Here is a 9964-nt window from a genome sequence, read left to right on the forward strand (position 1 = left end):
CGGCACGCGTTTGACAGGCTTACAATTGGTCGATCTGCACGAAACCTCTTGGGTGTGGACAAGTGCACGCCCCCTATGACATAATCCAGCCGGGTGTCGATTGGCCACTGGGGGGCGCTATTGCAAAAAAAGCAAGTGTATCCCCTACATAATTCCACTTGGGAACATGCAATTGGACTCTTTTGATTCCTTGCAGTAGTGCGAACAACTTTCCCATTACATGTCCTATTAAAAAATGCACAGTTTATTTACAGTTAATAATAGTTTGAAATCATCACTTTTCATACTCCTCCTAGGATTTTCATACTATCATGTCAAGCAAAGTCTTATAATACTCTACAGAGTGTGAAATCAAAAAACAATCCAAAGATTTTGGATTTGAGGACACTTATACCTGCTAAATATTTTTTTAATGGACAGCATCGATACATATAATATTCATATTCTTAAAGCTCTTTCATATTTTACCCAATTCTGACCAAAATGCACAAGCCCATTCAGAATCCCATCCTGAACAAATTTGTCAAGTTTCATCTAAATCGGTTATCGTATGGCTCTACAGTGCAGTATTATATACAATGCATAAGAATGCATGTAAAGTCCCTCTGTCACCTTCTCCTTCTCACACGCACGCAAGCTGAAACTCACACTCTCAGTCTCTCTCACACTCTCACCCACATTCCCCCTCCCATCTCTGTGCCCTAAGTAAACATTGCTCTGGCTACCTAGATCTCTCTGTGTCTATTAACCAGGCACACACACATACAGGCGCAAGCAGGCCTTCCTATAGTATTCACAATGACACTTCCCTAGCCATACCCACCCATATCTCAGTGACTAACACATGCTTATACAAACTGATATTTGGCTTCTTTTTGTCTCTCACACAAACACACAGACACACACACCTTTATACCTATATGTATGTATAGTTTCTATGTATACTTATGTATGTATGTATTAGTATATGTTGTCATAGTTTGAATACATATTCTACCACACACACACACACACACACTTCTACCTAAATGTATGTATAGTTTGTATGCATATCTATAGTATATGTATAGTATATGTCAGTCATACCAGTGATGTCAGTCATATCAGACATGCCAGTCCAGTCATGTCAGTTATATCAGTCATGTCAGTGATGCCAGTCATGCCAGTCATGTTCTGCCAGTCATGTAAGTCATGTCATGCCAATCATTTCAGTCCAGTCATATCAGTCCTATCAGTCATGTCAGTCCAGTCATGTCAGTCAAATCTTCAAATCATTACAGTCATGCCAGTTATGTCAGTCATATCAGTCATGTTAATTTTGTTCGTCATGCCAGTGATGTCATTCCAGTCATGCCAGTCATATCAGTTATGTCAGTAATGCCAGTCATGTCAGGCTTTGCAGACTACATTCATACTTTGAATACACAGGCAGTCATGTTAGGCGTGCTACGTGTACAAGGAGTGAAATAACAACGCATAGTCTCTGGCTCCCTCAATCTCTCTCTGTCAGTAATATAGAGGCCCAATCATGTATAGACAAGTGCAGGCCTTCCTATACTGTTCACATAGATGCAGCTCTAGCCAGATGTGCTATTTTTGTGTCTCCCTTTCTGACACACGCAGATGTCATCACACTCTACATCTGTAGAGCACACACTGGCCAAACCCAAACAGCTTTTTTTCACTTTTAGGTCTAAAGGACCTTTTGGGCTTCCTTTTGCCTACTGAGGCCAAAATGCCTATTGGTGTGTGAACCCGCCAATCGCCGCTTGCGGCTATATTTAATATCTGGGGTTGTAGTGATATTGTGTCTTGATAAATATTCGCTGTGAAATGTTTTTTTTTTGTATATATACAAATATATTATATGTAGTATATGTACATGTAGTGTATATGACAGCTCTTAATGTCATATGGACAATATTACTATATTACTTACAGCAATAATATCATTACAAAGCCACATAGTGGCATAACAAAATAACTTAACAAACTTAACAACTTGACCCTGACAAAATACAGGGGAAAAACAACTGGAAAGCTACTGAAATCTACATTGTTCACTCAGTGAGTAACCGCTGCAGCTTTTCTTTTTTTCTCTCTCAGCTTTTCAGCGCCACCTTTACGTTTCGTAGTTTGTTTAGACCCTGGCTTAGACTGCTGCATCTTTACGGCAATGCGGACTTATTTTTTCATCAGCTGGCCCAGTCCACGGCCCGACTCGTTCATGTGTTTACAGGATCAGTCCGCGGCTGCACGATGAGCAGGTTTGCCTGACTGGAGCGGGGGAGAAGTAATAGACAACGTTAAACAGCAGCGTGACTCCTCCACGGGCTGAGTTAAACCACTGGCGGTCGGTGGCCCGGTGGCCCGGCGACCTACTAACCCATTGGCCCACCGGGGAAATCCCCGGTAGTAATGTATGCCAGTCCGCCCCTGCAGTCACAAGCTGTACCATAAAGTGCAAACAATTTTCAGTCCTATTGTCCAACGGACAACACTATGATAAGAATAAAGAAGTTTACAAAATATTAAAAAAACAAAATGCACAGAAAATTAAGTGCCCACAAGATACCACAAATTAAACTAAAATGCCACAGGATTCCACTACTCACAATAAAATGCCCGCAGGATCCCACATCAAAAATAATAAATGCTCATAGGATCCCACAATTTAAAAGTAAGTGCTCACAGGATCCAACTATTCAAAATACAGTGCCCATCGGATCCCACTATTCACAATAAAATGCCCACAGGATGCCACAACTCAAAATAAAATATAAAATGACCACAGGATCCCACATCTCAAAATAAAACAAAATGTTTTATTTTTTTTACAGGATTCCACTATTTAAAAACACTCACAGGATCCAACTATTCAAAATACAGTACCCACAGGATTCCACTTTTCACAATAAAATGTCCACAGGATCCCACAGAACCTGATAGATAGATAGAAGATTTAAAGATAGAACAATCTCATCCTTTTGGAAAAAAGTGCACCGGATTACAACCTGATTATGAGACAATGGACTGGGCGTGCGCAAGGCAAGGCCACGCATGTAACGTCGGGTGTACAACAAGTACACACCGCGTCAAAACCAAAAGGCTTTTAGTTCTGGGACTCAGAAGTTTAAATTTCTGCCCGCATTTAATTTTTCACCATCAATATGGGAGTGTCATGTATGGCCTCGCCCCCTCCCTTGGCTGTCACTCCGGGTTCCCTTGTGTCTGTGTCCCGTGCCTGTTTATCCCGCCCCACTCGTTTATCTCGTGATTCCCTTGTCTATTGCCACGCCCCCGTGTCATTGTTATCACCTGTTCCTTGTTTCAGTTCTATGTATTTAAGTCCCGTCATTCCCCAGTCTAGTCATCCGTGGTTTTGTTTGTCTTTGTATATCCTGTTTACGTGTCGCCTTGTTCATGCCAGTTACCCTGTCTGTAAGTACGTCTTGTTATTGCTGCCCAGTCGCCCTGTGTTATCTGTTAGTTTTGTTACTCTGCGTTTTACCCGTGTTTTTTTTCCAAGTCCTTAGTTATGTCAGTTCGTGTTTCGTGTCCGGATTGCTTGCCTGTTATGACCCCTGCCTGTTTTATCGACTCTGGTTTTGGTATTCCCTGTATTAAATCTCGCTCATCTCAGCATTTGTGTCCATCTCCTCGTTCCGAGGTGCGAGCCACGTTACAGTGAGTTGTGTGTTTACTCAGTAACGTGAGGGCGTTCTAATGTAGTGAAGTAAAAATTACTTAGGTCAAAGTTTACTCAAGTAAAAGTAAAAATTACATATTTCAAAAGCTACTCAGAAAATTACAAATTACTCATAAAAAGTACTCAATTACAGTAATGTGAGTAAATGTAATTAGTTACTTTCTACCCCTGGTTAAAATGTCAAACATACTTTCATGAATGTATTACACTTCTATGTGTTCTGACCATTTGCTATAGAACAGGATTTTCTCTCTTCAAAATGTATTTACATTTACACCATTAACCACAGCAATTTACATATGTGTCAGTATATAGTTATATGTACTGAGATATATAATCATTCTCCATCTGGGTCTGGTGACAGTTCCTGTTGGCTGCTGAATCTAGAATATCTGCCTCCTTCATTAAAAGGTGTGTGCCACACACAGAATCAACAATTAATCAGCACCACTCAACCCAGCACCCCTGATATAACTCTGGCTATTCACGAGACTTTTTTATTCTGTCCAATCAGTCAGCTCTGTGCTGTCTGCAGTCATGTCATGTCTGCTATACTGTGGAGGCTGGCGGAGATTTGTTGATGTTTGGCAAGACAACCTGCCTCTGGTACCGAACACAGCAGATCAAACCCATAGAAACAGCCTTAAAACCATTGTCATAGTGTTTGTGCTCTCCACTCTTTACCCAGTTTGCTAATGCATTCAGTTACAATTATGTATGAAAAGAGTTATATAAAAAACTTAAAGACCTCTCTTTAGCACAGAGGACAATAACCTCAAGGTCAGCAAGACAACCACATGGAGCACTGTATCTTGTAAAGCCCTCGGTTGCCTCTACTGCTCTGCCACCTACACCGTCCTGCTCTCTCTGTGTAGCAGGAGGGGCAGATATGGCAGTGAGGCCTCATGAACGTGCTACACCCCACTGCATCGCCCCACTCACACTCCACCTCTCACAGGTGTGGAGTGTGTGTAGTGTGGAGTGTGTGTAGACGGAGCAGAAATGCCCTGGGTGAGCATGATAGCAGAGCTGCACACAAAGCAGAGAGCACCCTGTGAGGAGCAGTGACTCCATCTCAGCGACCTCCACCTCACTGACTACACCTCAGTGACCTCCACCTCACTGACTCCACCTCAGTGACCTCCACCTCACTGACTACACCTCAGTGACCTCCACCTCACTGACTCCACCTCAGTGACCTCCACCTCAGTGACCTCCACCTCACTGACTACACCTCAGTGACCTCCACCTCACTGACTCCACCTCAGTGACCTCCACCTCACTGACTACACCTCAGTGACCTCCACCTCACTGACTCCACCTCAGTGACCTCCACCTCAGTGACCTCCACCTCACTGACTCCACCTCACTGACTACACCTCAGTGACCTCCACCTCACTGACTCCACCTCACTGACCTCCACCTCACTGACTCCACCTCAGTGACCTCCACCTCACTGACTACACCTCAGTGACCTCCACCTCAGTGACTCCACCTCAGTGACTCCACCTCAGTGACCTCCACCTCACTGACTCCACCTCAGTGACCACCATCTCAGTGACCTCCACCTCACTGACTACACCTCAGTGACCTCCACCTCACTGACTCCAGCTCAGTGACCTCCACCTCACTGACTCCACCTCAGTGACTCCACCTCAGTGACCTCCACCTCACTGACTACACCTCAGTGACCTCCACCTCACTGACTCCAGCTCAGTGACCACCATCTCAGCGACCTCCACCTCACTGACTACACCAGCAGCAGCAGATCTTACTCAGAGGAATGATTGTCCTTTAACAAGCACAACTGGTTTTATGTGATGACTGGACCCTTTCAAAATGGCACAAATTGTATATCTGTAATTGCATCAGTTCTCTTTGATTCATTTATCACAACTGCGTCCATTAAGCCAGGATTCCATAAAGATTTTTCTTTTCACTTTGGGAAATTGTTTCACACATGCAGAGATTGTGTTTTAGTCAGCAGTCTCTGAAGATGTTACAGATGATAAAAGCATTAACGGCATTATGTTAAAGTCACATATCTCTGCACAGGCTGAGATAAACTTCAAGGATCACATCACAGAGATAATTAAACCACACCGGGTTACTTCTTCCATTCTCCTGTGAAGCTTCTGTAAGTGCAATGCATGTCACCCTCTTAAAAGAGCCCACGTTGCTAACAAGCCCAGAGGAGAACTGGGGATTTTACAAGTGTTGCATTGTATGCTCATTAACAAGGTGTTAAAGCCTAAACAGTCACAGATAAAAAAGTCTGTGAGAAACTAAAGAAACACACGGACAACCAAACAACTAAAAAAACACATGGACAACCAAACAACTACAGAAATACAGATAACTAAACAACTAAAGAAACACACAGACAACTAAACAATTTAATAAATAAGTTAATAAACAACTAAAGAGTCACGTGGTATGAAGGATTTATCTGATTCATTCAAATTTTAATGATATTCTTTTCTTATAAAACTTGGTTTAAAGTGCAAAATTGTAATCACTAAATTTTATGTACAAATTTACATAAACCTTTGTGTATTCTCCTCACTTTATTCTCCTGAGTTCTGACACCCTCATGGATCTGGGGAGATGTTTTAGGAACTGATGAGAAATACTATGCAGATTACATAGTATAATCTGCTGCTATAATCCCCCTCCAACCACCTCAAATCAGTTATATGGACTTACACTGCATGTGCCGCATACCTGAATGATTGTGATGCTTGTGGACATTTGAGCATTACATGTATTCTGTTTTATTCTAAGCAGTTAGCCTGATTCAAACAGCCTGAGTCAAAGGACCTATGGCCTATGTCATAAAATCAATAATATAGCACCTGCTATTTTATATTTCACCAGAAGATGGCAGTAGACCTGGCACGCACAAGTAGTCCTCGCCACAATGTCCCCCCATTCCCGGTCCTCCCCACCTTTACTTATTAAATAATGGTCGGCCCTCCCGCAGTTTTATTTTATCCAAACTGGCCCTCATTGCAAAAAGTTTAGACACCCATGGTCTAACATTTAGTAAACATTGTTTACAGTATCAGCATCGCTAAGCAGCTTACCTGGCCTAGGCCTCATAGTTCTGCTAGTTCTAATAGCAAGGATTCAAAATTATTAGCATTAGCAAGCAAATATTATGAATCAAGTTGACAATGTAATGAATGTTAAATTCAGTATCTTGCAATTAAAGCAAAAATTGGAGATTAAATGTTTGGGATCCCAGAGTCATTTCTCAGTCAGTGTGTAATGCTGGAGGCATCATGGAGTGAGTAGGAGGTAGACACGAACACTGAAAGGAGCAGATTTATTAGGAGCAAATCCAGACTCGTTATCATTATCACAGTCCAAGGTTGAGTAGCCAGGTAATTCAGAGGGAGATACGTGATTTACATGAATCACGGGGGTTAAATGTTTTTATAATCTTACAAGAACAATTCACATAAACATAAACCGGGCTGTAATACTGACATACAGACATGAGAACTCACTGACCTGAACAGCAGGACATTTTTTTTCGTGGGGACGTAGGTCAGGTTGCTTCAGTGCGGTTTGAGCCGTTTGTGTCTCAGCGGCTACAAACCAGAGACAGCAAATCTCCAGGCACTGTGGGTACAGGTTATTCTCCACAGGATAGGAAGGTCATTGTGGACATTGGGTACACCCACTCCAGGTACAAGGTCTCCTCCAGACCTCCCCTGTAAAAATGTGGGGAGTGCTGGAGTGTCTCCATGGCTGCAGGTACCCCGGACACTGTCTCCACGGCTGCAGCAGTTCCTGAGGCCCGCCAGATGCCTGTTTGCGTTCCAGAGGCCCGAGAGGGGCCTGCTACTGTTCCTGAGACCTTCCAAAGGCCTGTTCCAGATGCCCTTTAGCAACCTCCAGAAGCTGCCTGTCCTGCTCCAGAGGCCTGTCCCAAGGCCCGTCATAAACCTGAAGTGGCCGTCCGGCCTGCTCCAAGGTCTCCGTTTGGGCCTACAGAGGCCATCTGGACTACTCAAGAGCAGAGCCGGAGTGGCTAATCGGGAGATTCGGGAGGATTCCCAATGGGCCGGCTCATGACAATCTCTAGTTTGGGCCGATTTGGAGGGAAAAATAATTTTGGGCCGGATTTGGGCATGAAACTCCCGGGCTGAAAAAGTTGCCCACTCCAGCCCTGCTCAAGAGACTCTGATTATGTCCAAAATGCTTGATGTATGAATCCATTTCTATATTCCCGGACCCCATCCCAGGTTTGGTATTAGTCTCAGTTAGTCTTCTCATGCCCTTTCCTGTATCTGTTCTTGTGCCTGTTCCTGTGTCTGGTGTCATGGTTTGTGTTCCTGTTGTCATGTCCATTCCCTGTTATGTTTTCATCTTGTCCCAGTGCCCATTTCTGTTGAGTATAACATATTCACCTTGGTTTTTGTCGCCTCTCACGTCACCTGTCCAGTCTCTCTTAGCCCTGTTCTCTAGTCTGGTCCTAGAGCTGCATTGTCCTTCCCTGGTCCCTTTCTACAAGCCTCTGCTCCAACATTGTTTCGTGACCCGGCCCCTGTCTCATTGACTCCTGTGTTCCCACGCTCTGGGTCAGTGTTTTCTGGTTGTGTTCTTGTGTCTAGTTCCATGTCTGGTCTTGTTCCCAGGTCTCCTATGCCTTTGTTCCCTAGTCTGGCTACCCCCATGTTTTTTGCACTTTTTTTGTTTCTCCCACTATTGCTCATCATGTTCTTTACCTGATTCTGTCTTTCATGTCTAGGGTTCTGTCATGTTTCTTTCTGTCTGACACATCTGTCTCCATTTCCCTCCTGTCCTGTCTGTCAAATCTTTGTTTTCCAATTCCATGTGCTTCTGTTTACTGTCCAGTCTTCCCTGTGTAGTTATTGTAACAATATAGGCTTACACAATACTGGAGGCGGACACAAGTGTGGAGAGGTCCAGGGTTGCCAACTCTCACGCATTGAGTGTGAGACACATGTATTTGACTGTCTTCATGCGCTCTCATGCCATCAGAATAGTATATACTATGCATAAGTGCATAGTACACAGTTTAGGACATGGCCATGCACTCTGAGCCAAAACCAAATGGGGCAAACCTAAAAATGCAAAACATTAGTTATATTAATAATGTTAATAAACCTGCTAAGCATGTTAAGCTTTTAATTGTGTCAGCAGCAAATAACTGGAAAATGTCTCAGGTCACAGGCGTGCATTTTTTAATTCTTGTTGATTTTCTGAGCAATTATGAGTCATTATGATCATTAAATATAATTTTGGGTTTGGACCAAGTTTTGTCCCAGAAGGTGATCTGACTGCAGTGGAGTAGATTATATCTCACTTTATTTTTAACACATGATTTGTCTTTTAATGCTAAGAGTGAATTTAGCACAGGAGCATGTTGTACATATTACTACACTGTGTGAAAGCAGTTATAAGCAAATAAGGAAATGTCATTTTAAACTGCCACACTGGTATTTCTAGGGTTGGTAACAAACAATCCCCTCCTCCAAATAGCTAAGAAAAAACCTCACAACAATCCTTCATGTTTGTGCTTACATACTGCAATAACTGATTCTGTAACTGATGAATGTCTACAACTGCGTTTTAATTGAATCTGTAGGAGTCTACCCAGCATGGTAGGATGGTACCTAGCTCTGATACACACTACCTAGCACTACCTAACACCTACGCTTGAATAAGGTGCATATAAATCCCCATATACTGTACCATCATATTATATGTGCTCTTCAGCAAGATATTTTGGCAAACCATGTATGCTTCAGGCAGCTTATGTAGGAGTGAGTCCCTGTCCAATCTAAACTCCGCCACTAAAACATTGAGACATGTCCTGTATAATGTCAGCTTTCATCATGGCTACAAAGGCAGGATGATGTATCTCCAGCAATATTGTTAGGTTGCCTAATATACAAACTGAATCAGACCAGTGATGAGACACAAGGGGGTGAGTGTATTGTACAATTGCTTATAAACTACACTGTTGTGTAGAGATTAGCTTTGCCTCTTATATTCATCTATGTGAACTCAATGGCTAATTGCAGCAGCAACAAAAGCAGGTGTGTCTGCACTGCACTGTGGGTTTGTAACTGATTCCTACAGACAGCACTGCACTGTGGGTTTGTAACTGATTCCTACAGACAGTACTGCACTGTGGGTTTGTAACTGATTCCTACAGACAGTACTGCACTGTGGGTTTGTAACTGATTCCTACAGACAGCACTGCACTGTGGTTTTGTA

The sequence above is a fragment of the Brachyhypopomus gauderio genome, chromosome 2 (assembly GCF_052324685.1).
Source record: "Brachyhypopomus gauderio isolate BG-103 chromosome 2, BGAUD_0.2, whole genome shotgun sequence".
Taxonomy (NCBI): domain Eukaryota; kingdom Metazoa; phylum Chordata; class Actinopteri; order Gymnotiformes; family Hypopomidae; genus Brachyhypopomus; species Brachyhypopomus gauderio.